Genomic DNA, 14,447 nt, shown 5'->3' on the forward strand with positions numbered 1-14,447 from the left:
ACAGAAAATCTTCTGGAGGATAGCAAAAGAAGAATCCTGAATCATGTTATGAGGATAGTGCAGCCATACTTCCAAAATGTGACAAGGACAAAAAAAAAAAATATATATATATATATATATATATGACAAGGAACACCTCGGTGGTCTGCCTTTGGCTCAGCTCATAATCCCAGGGTCCTGGGATCAAGTCTCACATCAAGTCCCCTGCTCAGTCGGGAGCCTGCTTCTCCCTCTGCCTGCTCTGCCTGCTGCTCCCCCTGCTTGTGCTCTCTCTCTCTGAGAAATAAATAAATAAAGTATTTCAAAAAATATATGACAAGGACATTATGAGAAAGAAAAGCCATAGGCACAATCTTTTTCATGAACATAGTTGCAAAAATCCTATACAAAATCTTAGTAAACCAAATTAAGCAATATAAAGTTGGATTTCCACCCCCAGGAAAGCAAAAATGGTTTAACATTCAAAGTCAAGCAATGAATACACCAATTTAACAAAATAATGTCACAGGGTTATCTCAATATGTGCTTCAAAAAGCATGTGATAAAATTCGGCATTGATTCATATTTTAAACTTACAGCAAGCTGAGGAAAGAAGAAACCTTTCCTACCAGATGGAGGATCTAACACATGTCTGCCACAAGTCTCATACTTCTTGCTGAAATTTCATCATTACCCTCTGAAATAATAATCAAGGAAAAGAGGTCTCTGTTACTACCTCAATTCAGTATTGCATTGGCAGATAAGACAGTGAATTTAAGGCAAAAGGGAAATTTAATGTACAAAGATTAGAAAGAAATGAAACTGTCATGAGTATAGCCTGTAAACCTATAATTTAAAAAGAAACTAGCAACAAATTATTATAATTTTGTGACCTTCGCGAAGTCGTTAGATAAAAATTAACACAAAATTTACTATATTTTTGTATAGTTTTCATAAACCACAAATTTAAGCTTAATTTTTAAAAATAACATAACCAAATACTCAGCAGTGAAGTTAGCAAAAGATGTCCTACATTGCTTTGATGAGAAATGTTAGTCTCAACTGGTACGTGTTTGAAAAGTCCTAAATTAATCGTTAGTATACACGTTAATGAGTTAGAAGAGTCAATGATGTAAGAATGTTATTTATTTTTCTTAATAATTAAAATAAGAATTATTTTAATACAATAGCTTCTCAAAGTCAAAATTAATGCAAAAAAATCCATGATGAACATTATTAAAGTTTTAAATAAGTACCAGTGTTCAGCTGAGCCATACTGGAGCCTAAGGTAAAAAGAAAAATGTGGAGCGGTTCGGAAGGGGCTTCCGGGAACGGACAGAGCTGTGTGGCGGAGAGGTGTTTGCAATGGCTGCTACTGTGAGCTTGGAACTTGACCCCTTTTTTTTTTTTTTTTTTTTTTTTAAGCACTAGGCTTCCTACATTCAAAGAGTAAGGATTCTGCAGAAAAGCTAAAGGCACTACTTGATGAATCTTTGGCTCGGGGCATTGATGCAAGTTACCGTCCATCTCAGAAGGATGTAGAGCCACCCAAAATTTCAAGCGCAAAACCTGTTTCTGTTAAACAAGAGCCCCAAACATCATGCAGTCTTCTTTCTGGCAATAGCAATGGCGAGGCCCTCACAACTGAAAAAGTACAGACAGAAGCGGAAAAGAGACCAGCGGATAAAATGGAACCAGACCTCACAGAAGGAGGTGATGCTCCAAAGAAACCTAGATTGGAGAAACCAGAGACACGGTCCTCTCCTGTTACCGTCCAAACTAGCAAGGATTTAGCCATGACTGACCTTTCCAGTTTTGAGGAGACTAGTGCCGACGGTTATACCATGGAGATGGGATTGGCCTGTGTTGTTTGTAGGCAAATGACACTGGCGTCCTGTGATCAGTTAGAAGAACGTCAGGAGTGCCCTGATCTCCAGTACCAAGATGGCCGCGAGCCCCAGGCGACAGACAAGGAAGTGAATGACCCTCATCCTGTGTGGAACTGTGCTCCATGAACCGGACAGATGAAAAGAATGGATCAAAAAACTCAGAAACCACCACAGAAACCAGCCCCCACAGTCACTCCTGTTGCTCCGGCTGTCAAAGAGCCATTGGTTAAGAAACTAGAAACTAAACTCAGAGACAACTTTTCTAGCATTTAAGAGAACAGAGGTCAAGACATCCACGGCTATGTCAGGAAATTCTTCTAGTCCCAGTGTTTCCTCTTCAGGACCTAGTGGCCTAACTGGATAGGCAGCTTTTGCAGCTAAAACTTCCTTCTCTGGTCCATCAACAGCGAAACTGAATTCAACAACCCAAAATAATAGTGGGAAGCCTGCGACCTCATCAGTTAACCAGAAGCCTGTGGGTTTAACTGGTCTGGCGACATCATCTAAATGTGGAATAGGTTCCAAAACAGGTTCCACCTTCCGTTCCACTGCACCTTCCATTCCACTGAAACCACCTCCACCTCTAACTTTGGGCAAAACTGCCCTTAGCCGCTCCATTAGCTGTGACAATGTTAGCAAAGTGGATCTTCTAGTCCAAGTAGTTTAGTTCCAGGAAGCACCAGCCAGCTCAGTGGGAACAGAAATAGTGGGACATCAGGGCCCAGGGGAAGTACCACTAGCAAAACCACTTCAGAATCAAGCAGCTCTCCCTCAGCATCCCTTAACGGTCTGACTTCACAAGAATCACAGCTCAATGCCATGAAGCAATTACAGATGGTCAAGAAGAAAGCTGCGCAGAAGAAACTGAGGAAGTAATGTGGCAAAGTAGGTTTTTATGTCACATTACCCTAAAATCTTATTATTAGAACATAAACTGTAATATACTATAATTTAATAAAAATCTTCAGAATGAAAGAAAAATGTGTATCACTAAAGATATGTTCTTGTGGATTTTGAATAGTTAATTTTTTCCAGAACATTTAAACGTTGAAAAAATATTGAAAAATCAAAATCTCAATATCGAACAATCAAAAAGTATTAAAACTCACCATGAGCTTGAATATTTTGTTGATAACACAGAACACATTATAATTTTACTTCCCTGGCTATAATGGAACAAACCCAACAACATTTTCGAAATCTTCTTTGCTTATCTCATTTTCAACTGTGAGAACTGCAACTGTGAGGAACTTGAGGATTTCTCTTGACAAAGTAACAATATTTTAGATATCTTTTCAAGGCCACTAGTTCACAAAGATCGTTCCAATCTAACCTTAACATTATAAAATGGATTCTACCCTGGTTTTAATTTTTAAAAAGCTCTCTCTGTGTCATGCTTCAAAGCAACTAATAGGCAAAGGCAGGACACCACACTAGGAAAGGGACAAGAACACAGAGAAACAGTCTTTGGGGTGCGCTGGCATGCAAGGTGTGCTGAAAGCCACCAGGCAAGCAGCACACAGAGCTTTCTGGCACTACGGTATCTACAGTAGACACTCAGGAGCGGCAGCCCAATAGGAGAATCTGAAATTAACCTCAAAATGAAGCGAGGACCTAAATGTGAATTAGCTACAGAACTTCCAGAAGAAAACATAGAAGATTTTTGTGATCTTGGGCTAGGCAGAGAGTTCTTATGACAGGACACCAAAAGCACAATGCACAGTAGAAAAACTTATAAACTGAACTCTATAAAAATTAGGAACTTTTACTCTTTTACTCTTTGAAGGTCACAATTAAGGGGCTGAAAAGACAAGGCAGAGACATGGAGAAAATATTTCCAAGTCACATACATACCTGATAAAGCACTTAAATCTGGACTATATAAAGAACTTCCAAAATTCAATATTAAGAAACCAACTCAATTTAAAAAATGGCCCCGATTCAAACATACAGACTGCCAAAGACACACGGAACACAAATAGCACATGAAAGATGTTCGGGATCGTTACTCATGAGAGAAACGCAAAATAAAGCCACAGTAAGATACCACTACTCCTGAAATGCAAAGACTGATCACAGCAAGTGTCAGTGAGCATGTACAGTACCTACAACTCTCACACTGCCGGCGACAATGTCGACCGTCACGAGAAGCACCCCGGCCAGTAAACACGGAACTTGATGTGATTCAGCCATTCCATTCTCAAGAGACAGGAAAGCACGTGCGCGCGTGAAGACTTGGACACAAGTGCTTACAGTAGCTTTGCTTACACTCCGATACAAGGAGCAACCCAGATGCCCACCAACAACTGACGGGATAGACAGACTATGGTGCAGCCACACAGTGCAGTGCTGTGCTATTCAGAAGGGAACTGTGAATATAGGCCCCAACACAGAATCTCAGAATAATTATATTGAGTAAAAGAAGCCAAACAAAGAAGAGTATATACTACATGATTCTATTTCTGTAACACTCTAGAAAATCAAACTAATCTAAATGACAAAAAGCAGATGTCATTTCTACCCAAATCATTCTATAAATTCAATGCAAATCCTAATCAAAGTCCCAGATTTCCCAAATTCCTAAATTTCCGTGGACTGAAAAAATGATTAAGAAATTTAAATGTGGCTAAAATAAAAAACACAGTAAACAACAAGTGTTGGAGAGGATGTGGAGAAAGCAGAGCCCTCTTACACTGTTGGTGGGAATTCAAGCTGGTGCAGCCATTTTGGAAAACAGTGTGGAGATTCCTCAAAAGGTTAAAAATGGTGGGGCGCCTGGGTGGCTTAGTTGTTAGATATCTGCCTTCAGCTCAGGTTATGATCCCAGGGTCCTAGGATCGAGTCCCACGTGGGGTTCCCTGCTCAGTGGGGAGCCTGCTTCTCCCTCTCCCACTCCCCCTGCTTGTGTTCCCTCTCTCACTGTCTCTCTCTCTCTGTCAAATAAATAAATACAATCTTAAAGAAAAAAAAGTTCAAAATGAGATTACCTTATGATCCAGTAATCGCACTACTGGGTATCTGCCCCCCAAATACAGAAACACTAAATCAGAGGGATACGTACATGTCGATGTTTGCAGAAGCTTTATTTATAGTTGACAGACTATGGAGACAGCCCAAGCGTCCATGAAGAGATGAATGGATATAGAAGATGCGGTGCTGGGGCGCCTGGGTGGCTCAGTGGGTTAAGCCTCTGCCTTCAGCTCGGGTCATGATCTCAGGGTCCTGTGACTGAGTCCCACATCAGGCTCTCTGCTCAGCGGGGAGCCTGATTCCCCCCCCACCGCCTGCTTGTCATCTGTGATCTCTCTGTGTCAAATAAATAGATAAAATCTTAAAAAAAAAAAAAAAAGAAGATGTGGTGTCTCTCACTCTCTCTCTACACACACACACACACACACACACACACACACACAGAGGAATATTACTCAGCCATTAAAAAGAATGCAGTCTTGCCATTTGGAACACCATGGATGGAGCTAGAGAGTATTATGCTAAGTGAAAACGTCAGTCAGAGAAAGGTAAATACCATATGATCGCATTCATATGGGGAATTCAGAAACAAAACAAATAAAGGAGAAAAAAAGAGACACACCAAGAAACAGACCCTTAACTCTAGGGAATAAACTGATGGTCACCAGAGGGGAGGTTGGTGGGGGTTGGGGGAAATAGGTCATGGGGATTAAAAGACACTTACCACGACGAACACGGAGTAAGGTACAGAATTGCTGATTCACTAGATTGTTCTCCTGAGACTAATATAACACTGTGTTCACAATACTGGAATTAAAACTTAAAAACTTAAATATAAAAAAACCTGGAAAAAAATTTAAATATAAGTGCAAATGGTCAAAATCGTCCAGACTTTTGAGGGGTATAGGAGAACTTGCTTATAAAATATAATTGCTCATTAAAAGCTACATTAAACATTGCTATCTTAAGGATGAACAGAGCAATGGAAAGAAATAGAAACAGACATGTGCATATCACAACACTTGATTTACGACGAAGAACACTGCAAATAGAAAAAGAAAGGATTTAAAAAAAAAATAAATAGTGACGATTCAATTGGATATCCAACAGGAAAAAAATTAAAATGTTACCTCCACCTCTGTCATATACAAAATCTCTGTCCATTCAAGTCTTTGGCCTCACTTCCACCAAAACAAGAAATACAGAGGGAGAGAACCAGAGGAATATCACTGACTGAGGAACCAATGAGGCAAACAGGACAACTGGACTTGTGTCTTCAAAGATGCCCTTAAAAAGCACTTTAGTGGGATTGTTCCAGATTTAAAGTAAAAGATGTGAAAAACACATTAGCAATCAATAACAAAACGTGAACCTTGGGAGGCGCCTGGGTGGCTCAGTCGGTTGTACCTGCCTTCAGCTCAGGTCATGATCTCAGGGTCTTGGGATCGAGTCTCGCATCGGGCTCTCTGCTCAGCGGCGAGCCTGCTGCTCTTGTGCATGCTCTCTCTCCCCCACCTGCCCCTCTATCCAACTCATGCTCTCTCTTATTCTCTCTCAAATTAATAAATAAAATACTAAAAAAGAACCTTGGATGAATCCCAGTTTGAACAAAAATTATAGTCAGTTTAGGAACTGCTGGATGATTTTGATTATGGAATGAATGTTAGAATTTGGGAGGTTTTTAATTGGCATCTGAGGAAGGATCAGATATCTTTAGGTAGAATATGTTGTTCTTAGGATCTAAGTTACTGATGTATCATCGACAGATCTGTATCTGTATGTCTGCAACATACTTTCACAAATGATCCAACAAAACAAACAAGCAAAGGCACGTAAGTGCATATAAGTGAACAACATCAATACTGCTGAAAGCACGAGGTGCCTAAACCAGGGATCACATTTCTTTTTTTAAAGCAGGCTCGGTGCCCAGCAGCGGGGCTTGAACTCATGACCTGAGGTTGAGAGTCGCATGCTCCCACGACTCAGCCAGCCAGGCCCCCCCCCACACTTGTATTTTTCCAGTGATCATGTTTCCGTTTTATAAGTGTATATTTTTTCATTTCCAGAATAAAAGCTTGTGAATAAATGAAATCTAGGAGTATTATAGATATAAATGTGAAAGCCTAAACAATGCAGTTTGTAGATGACAAGTACCTCTGTGACCTGGGGATTAAGAAAAATGTCTTGAATAACACACAAGAAACACTGGTTATGAAGGGAAAATTTTTTTAAATGACTGAAGAAACGTGTGAAATTCGGCTTACCCGGTACATCAGAGCGCAGGTGCCTTCAGTACGCTCACAGTATTTTGTTTGACTAGCTACCGGGCAGAGAGGTTTTTCAAGATCATGAGTACGTAGATGTGTCAAAGGAGGAGGTAACACACTTAAAATGTGTGTATACTCTTCATGTAGTGGGAGAAAAAAATTCTGCTGATTTTTTTTTTCCTTTCCTTTTTTTCGGGGAAGAGTGAGCATTCCCATGAAGCTGGAGCACAATTTAGCCAAGACAAGAGGAACAGGATCAGCGAAGAAGCCACCTGTGCTTTCCACTGACCGACCCCACAGTTGCTCGAGTTTGCTGGGAAGGTGATTGTGCTCCCGGCATCCGGAGCAAGGACGGGCCGGGCACTCTGGCAGTGCTGTCTGCTGGTTTCAGCCCGCCGCCTTGTTCAGGCTATGTCAAGGAAGCCGGAGCGCACGCCGAGATGAGCTTCTGTGTTATACTTGTGATGCGTGTACAAGGTCGTCGCACAGAACCTTTCCACCTGCCACGCTTCAGTGCACAGACGCAGAGCAGCACGGAGTGTTATTTAAGTGCTCTGATCCCGAGTTCAGGGGACAGATGGGGGTGCTGTCCCTTCAGTGGTACGCACAGGGCCTGGACCCGCACAGCAGCGGCCCTACTCAAGGGCTGGGGTTTCTCAGAGCCCAAACCAGGAAAACCAATGGCCGGTGATGAGAGAGAAGCTTGGAGCTCCCAGTATATCTGTCTGTGTTTCAAAGGCTCTGAATACCGGCCAAGGCTCTGGGGAAAGAAGCAAAGTCAATGTGAAGTAACATTGCTTCCTTGTCGTGAATGATTAACCTAGCATTTTCTTCAAGTTCTGCATTTATTTATTCCTTGTTTCCTTTCCGCTATAATTTAGCGTGCAAACACACACCCACACACACTCATAAGAAGTTAGTGGCCGGGCCAGTCACGAATGTCCGGCAGGTCCTGGGTGCAGGTAGCAGGGGACAGGGACTGCAGAATTTGTGTTCCCTCCACAGCAAGGTCCATACATGGCACACCAGGTTTAAATCATTCCTCACAAGAGTCAAGGCTGAGCAGGGCCACCCCCTATCGCCTCAGATCTGGGAGTGGCTCTGGAAGGCCGCCTTATCAACCCAGTCCCTGATGCTGAATGCACTGATCCTCCTTCTTTCTCCTATTTCCCCCCCATTTCTACACTTTATACACTTCAGCACTTGTGTCTACAATTGCTCTCTCTTTTCCTCCCTCTCTGTTGTGCACAGGGTAAAAAGTTTGGCTTTAGGATTTAAACAGACCTGGCTTTGAGTTCTTTCTAGCTATGCAATTTTGAGCAAGTTATGTAATTTTTTTAAAAAAGATTTTATTTATTTATTTGACAGAGAGGGAGAGAGAGATCACAAGTAGGCAGAGAGGCAGGCAGGGGGGAGGGGGAAGCAGGCTCCCTGCTGAGCAGAGAGCCCGATGCGGGGCTCGATCCCAGGACCCTGAGATCACGACCTGAGCCGAAGGCAGAGGCTTAACCCGCTGAGCTACCCAGGTGCCCCAAGTTATGTAATTTTTACGTATTAGCTTTTTCTTTGTATAAGAACACAATGATACTGACTTTTAAAATAAAGTTTAATAAATTATACCTGAAAATGTCTGGCATGGAGTAAGGACTTAGTGAATGCTCGCGTAAGTCCTGTTGTTTCTTTGTTTTCTTCCTTCTGATGAGGGAGCAGAAGGCAAGCCGAGGGCAAAGCAGAAGCTGACACTCCACACCCCATGGATGTGTGTCAGGGACAGTCCTTGGGCACTCGGGCGGCCCTCAAGGAAGAACCAATAGTTAACTTGTAGAGATCATCATCCTGCAAGACCGGAGTCTCCCTCCGCTTACAAAAGTCCTAGTGGTTTACAAGGAAGGGGCTTTCTTACCAACAGCCTACCTTCCAGAGACCCAGAACTCCGTTCCTGAAGCGCTAACATCACTCTCCCCTCCATACAACGGAGGGAGGCTAGGCAGAGGGAAATGTAAATAAAACTGAATTTCTTTTAAACCTGCAGCCCATTGACAAGGACGTGGGCTGGGAGGAATGTAACGTTCCAGGAAGCTCCCAACTGTTTTCTTCTTCTTCTTTTTTTTTTTTTCCCCAACTGTTTTCCTGTTAGTGCCTCATTAGAGGGAAAACGGCCTGGGCTTGTGGAGCCAGGCCTCCCGTTTCCTGAGCATCCTCATCAGCATATGAAAGTGCTCTCGGAACCTCACTTTCCTCACCTCCCCAAGCCCCTAGTATATAACCAGCACTCACAACCCTGGGGCAGCAGCTCTTCCTGTCCACAGGTCCTGTCTCCGCACTTTAATAAAATCACAGTTTTGCACCAAAGATGTCTTCAGACTCCTCCTGGTTGTGGCTCTGAACCTCACTTACATTCTAAACCTTCATCACCTGCCTCCTTCCCCCTCTCTCCCGCTTATCTCCTTCATCCTCTGACCTGCTCTATTCCTTCTCTATCCATGACTTTTACGAATTCCCCCACCCCGGGTGTCTTCATCGTGTTCCTTTTAGTTAAAAGTTTATTACGGAACATCTCAACCATTACGAGGGGTAGAGAGGAAGGCACGGCTCCCCTCACGTAGCTATGACGTAGCTATGACGTCAGCGGCGACCAGCTCAGCCTCTGTCTAGATCCACATGCGCTCTCCCCACAGCCCCCCAGACGCGTTCTCACAGAATCATTTTGAGACAAATCCCGACCATCATACCACTTCCTCTGTGAGTATTTCCTGCCCCTGGTGATCTTAGCTGCAAAGAGCGCCCATCTCGTCTCTGGGCTTCCCTGGAACACTGCACAGAGGTTCGAGGTCAACTCCTGCCCTTTCGCTGCCCGGACACCCTTCCTCCGGTGCCACAGGCCGGCAGGCTGTAGGATGGGGAGGAGAAGCCAAGTGGCCTTGGTCTCGACTTTGTTGTTCCAAATCTCAACTGACTGCCACACAGAGGATGCGTAGAGGGTCTGGGTTTGTCTGGCCCTGGCAGGGCAGAACCTAGACAGGGCAAACTTTCCACCTTCCTGAGCATCCGGTTCTCATGTATACAGTTGTGGCCTGGAAACCCAGATGACTGTATGACACAGCAGAGCTCGAAATTCCTAAGATTTCTTAATTCTTACTCTTGTTTCTCCATCACCTACAGGTAAAAAAACTGATCAAATCAGGTTCAGAGGTGATCAGAATTTCTCAAAACCTGGGAAAATGAACTGAGGATGTCAGCCTTAGAAGGGACTTTGGTGATTCTGATTTATAGGTGGCTCAACTGAGGCCTAGGGAGGTGTTTTCCCAATGCCCCATGGTGGAGTCGCTGGTGATGGCTGCAGGGTGTGCTTGTAGATATGGGCATGTTTATTCCTGCGGGAGCAGCCTGGAGACTTTGCTGTCGGGGGCGGGGGTGGGGGGGTGGAGAGGGGGGCGCTCCGGTTTTGAACAACATGGGCTCCTCAGCTTCCAGCGGTTGTGCATGGACAGGGAGCTCTCTCCCACGCCCTCCCCCAACGCATTCGGACAGGAGTAACAGACAGAACACTGCTAGGGGAGCACACAGCCTTCCCCTCACTGCCTCCTAGCCTAACCCCCAGGAAGCAGAGCTCTTCCAGCCTCCCTGCTCCCTGGAGGCCCGGGAGGAAGGCAGGAAGGCGGGCCTCAGGGACACACCCTTCGGAAAGTCTGAGTGAATCCTCAGGGCCACGGCCAGCCTTGCCCAGAGGAGAGCCCCGGACATCAGCATGTTTGGGGGAGGAAGTCATAAGGTTAAGGAAACACGTGGATGAAAAGGAAATGGGAAAGGACAGTGGTCTCTCCAGGACTTTCCTTCGTGTCCAAACATATTTTATGGGGAAAAGAGCCAAGAGTGGAGAGACAGATGGATCTGAACTAAAAACCAAGTTTACGATCTAGGTCTGCACTATCCTGAGACTTGGCCCAAGTCATGTCCCCCTTCTGAACGTCACTTTCCCTTGCAAATTCGAACAAGGAATGCGTGTCCTCCCTACCCAGGGGCCCAGTGGGAGGACTAAGTGGGGTCACTGATGTGAAGGCCATTTGTGAGCTACAAATCTTATAGAAACGTAGGCACTATTATTTCAGAGTTGGGGATTTAGGAATAGGTCTCGTGCCGCACACTTGCTCCTGGAATAAGGAAAATCCTGGAAGTCTGTGTGGGGGTCCCAGGTGCCCACAGAGATGATCAATTCACGGAAAACATTTACGGAAAACTGTCCCCAAGTAAATGGGGACAAAAATCTCTAGGTCAGGTTTGGGTTGGGAGCCTGGGTTTGAATCTGGGCGGAAGAGGAAAACAACATCTTAGCAGAAGTTGAACCTGCTTCCTTTATGATCAGAGGAACCAAACTTCTGTTACTTTTAGTAAAACCCAAGAAACTTGTTATGGATTTTCAGGTAGGGTGAAGTGGTTTTTAGGCTAGGAGGGAGTGTGAGGGCTTTATTTGAGTCTAAGCGGCCACTCACTAGCTGCGTGACCTCGGGTGAGAAAGTTCTCCTTATCAACGTCCTAGCGCAAGGAGTCTGAGTGGGAAAAAGCAGGCAGTGGTTAAGATGTAGGGACTTTTGCCCCCCTGCCTAGCAAAGATTATGGACTACTTGCAATCGTAGGACTTTTACAGTCAGAAAGTGACAAGTACGGCAGTTTAGATCCGGACAGGCTTTCCGCCTTAAAACTGTGGCTGGGGTCACAAACACTTCCACTTGGGAATCTTGTTTGATAAAACTGCATTCCGGGGGCGCCTGGGTGGCTCAGTGGGTTAAAGCCTCTGCCTTCAGCTGAGGTCAGGATCCCAGGGTCCTGGGATCGAGCCCTGCATCTGGGCGCTCTGCTCAGCAGGGGGCCCTGCTTTCCCCTCTCTCTCTCTCTCTCTCTGCCTGCCTCTCTGCCTCCTCCAGAGAGCCCCAGGACCTGCGTGTCCAGCTCCGATGCCCTCTCACCTGGTCAGCCTGACCTTGCCAGTGGTGCAGGGTCAGCAGTCAGGTGTCCAGAGGCTCCAGCGGCTGCAGGAAGGGAAGAGCCTGAAAGAGAGAACAAGAGCCAGAGATGGTTTCCACTCTCCAGGAAGGAAACGGTGGGGTTTGATTGCAGCGGCCCCTGCTAGGGGCAGGTGGACCCAGACAGGAAGTGCCCCTTGGGCCTCCTGGGGAGATTTCCGGAGACTTCCGGAGACTTCTCCCAGAGAGGCTACGGCACTGGGACACAGGGACTGGGGGAGATTTTAGCCCCTCAATCTGACCCATGATGCAGAGTTTATGATGCAAGTTTCTCTTCCCCTCTGGGAGTTCCTGTGCACTGAGTAGAGATAAAATGGCAAAAAGGGAAGGAATTTAAAACAGTGTGCGGGAGCAGGGTGTGCGCTCACAGGACTTTGGGGAAACGGGTGTTTCTGTTTGCGCGCTGGTTTCTTCGCCTGTTGAGTACATGCGGCGTGCTTACCTTGGGCCACGTCCAGGGCTTGGCGCTGAAACGAATTATCTTCGTTTTTTTCTACTTACCCCTGTTGAGTTCATGTTATTCTCCCAAGTTTACAAGTAAAAGCCAGAGATGCAGAGGGCAAGTTGCCCCAAGTCCTGCAGCTTGGGCAGGAACAATTAAAACTGTGATTAGGGAAGCTGCAGCTTCCAACTCCAGCATTCTTGCATGCTTTGAGCAGAGAGAGGGGACAGGCGGGGTAGTCAGCAGGGGTGGCAGACACACCCCGCGGAAGCCAGCTCAGCTGCCTGGGCTCAGGGAGCTTTGGGGCCGGGTCAGAGGTCATTGTTTTGGGCTCCCTTTCTCCCCTTCCTACCACTAGACTGGAGGCCTCTGAGAAGAGATGACAATCTGGGAGAACAAAAAGCTTCTGTTTTCCAAGAGAGCTCAGGAATGTGCAACTCACAGGACGGAGCTGGAGCCGATGGGACATGAGTTTTTGGGAGGAGGAGGAGGCAGCAGTGGGTGGCAGCTCTGTGTGTGGCCCTGGGGCCACTGAGGGGAGATGAACTTACAGCAGGGCAGGGGGAGTGACCTGAGCACCCTGGCTTGAAGACCCTCTGCGGGGGAGGGTGTGGGAAGGCGGGGACAAGACGGGAGGCTATGAGACGACCTCCTCAAGGAGCCCAGAGTTCCCAGCATCTCCTTGTCACTCACCTTGGCCTGAGGAGCCCCGGGTGGGATTCCAGACTCTGGGGACAGCCAGCCCACGAACTTTCCCCCTTGTTTTACTCATTCGCCTCTTGTCATCAGGGCCCTCGGCCTTCCAGGATGCAGAGCTCTTTCCTCACCAAGTCCCCCAACAGCTTGGGAAAGTGGGAGTGGACTGGGGACAAAAAACAATTAAAAAAACATTAATATAATAAGGGATGCCTGAGTGGTTCAGTGGGTTAAATGTCCGAGTCTTGATCTCAGCTCAGGTCTTGATGTCACAGTCATGAGTTCGAGCTTGGTGTGGCGACTACTTAAGAAATATATGTATATAATAAGACACTCATTGCACAGCCTAATGATGATAAAGTGCCACCAATTTAAGAGTTTGGTTAGCTCAACCCTTTGAATCTGACGTCCAAATGGGGGAGAACCTAAATGATGTTTTAAGCATCAAGGGACTAATAACCTGATGAGGGACGCCCGCGTATTTCAAGAACACAAACAATAGGAGAACGAGACATACTTTACCCATGGGGAGGGGGGGGGAGAATGGGAGTGGGCGCTGACGTCTGGGAACAATACGCGAAATTAGAGGGGGGCCTTGCAAGGACAAGTGGTCACGAATTCAGGAGTGCGATGAACTCTGACCCCACACGTGGGGACCAAAAGTAGACTCCCTGGGAGGCGGGGGTTCAATACATCAGGTAAGCGGGAAATCCCCCAATTCCTAGGCTCCAGTCTGTGTCCCCATCCAGTCCCCGCGTGAGCAGAACTGCAGCCCCAACACGGCAGCATTTTTCTTCTGGAGGCATTTGTGTCTCCTGCCCTTGTCCTTTTCTGGCCCTGGGGCGTCCCTAGATGAAGAGCACTTTCCAAAGAACCGCCTACGCACTCCGAACGGTGGGCTATCCCCCAGAAGATTGGCGGCGGCCGGTCCCCCTCCCCGGTCTGGTACCCAAGGGCCGCCTAGACTGGACCCACGCCCCCCATGCCGGGTGCCTCCAAGCCTTTCAACGCTGGCCAATCTGATAAACGCGGAATGCATCTTTGATCATGGGTGAGGAGAACACCGTCTCCCAGCTCAGACCCTGAGGGGGCCTGCTGCGGTGTCTGCAGGGCTGGCTGCTCTCCTGATGACTTGTCAGCCCTAAGGCAGTTGGTCATGAACGTAGAAAGGGGCTTCCTTCGC

At 46.3% G+C, this 14,447-nt stretch overlaps 1 pseudogene; it reads left to right on the forward strand.

Annotated features, from left to right (window-relative positions):
- The first annotated feature begins 1,344 nt into the window (after positions 1 to 1,344).
- On the forward strand, positions 1,345 to 2,744 carry LOC131832956 (integrator complex subunit 12-like; annotated as a pseudogene).
- The last annotated feature ends 11,703 nt before the right edge of the window (positions 2,745 to 14,447 follow it).

The sequence above is a fragment of the Mustela lutreola genome, chromosome 6, assembly GCF_030435805.1.
Source record: "Mustela lutreola isolate mMusLut2 chromosome 6, mMusLut2.pri, whole genome shotgun sequence".
In the NCBI taxonomy this organism is placed as follows: domain Eukaryota; kingdom Metazoa; phylum Chordata; class Mammalia; order Carnivora; family Mustelidae; genus Mustela; species Mustela lutreola.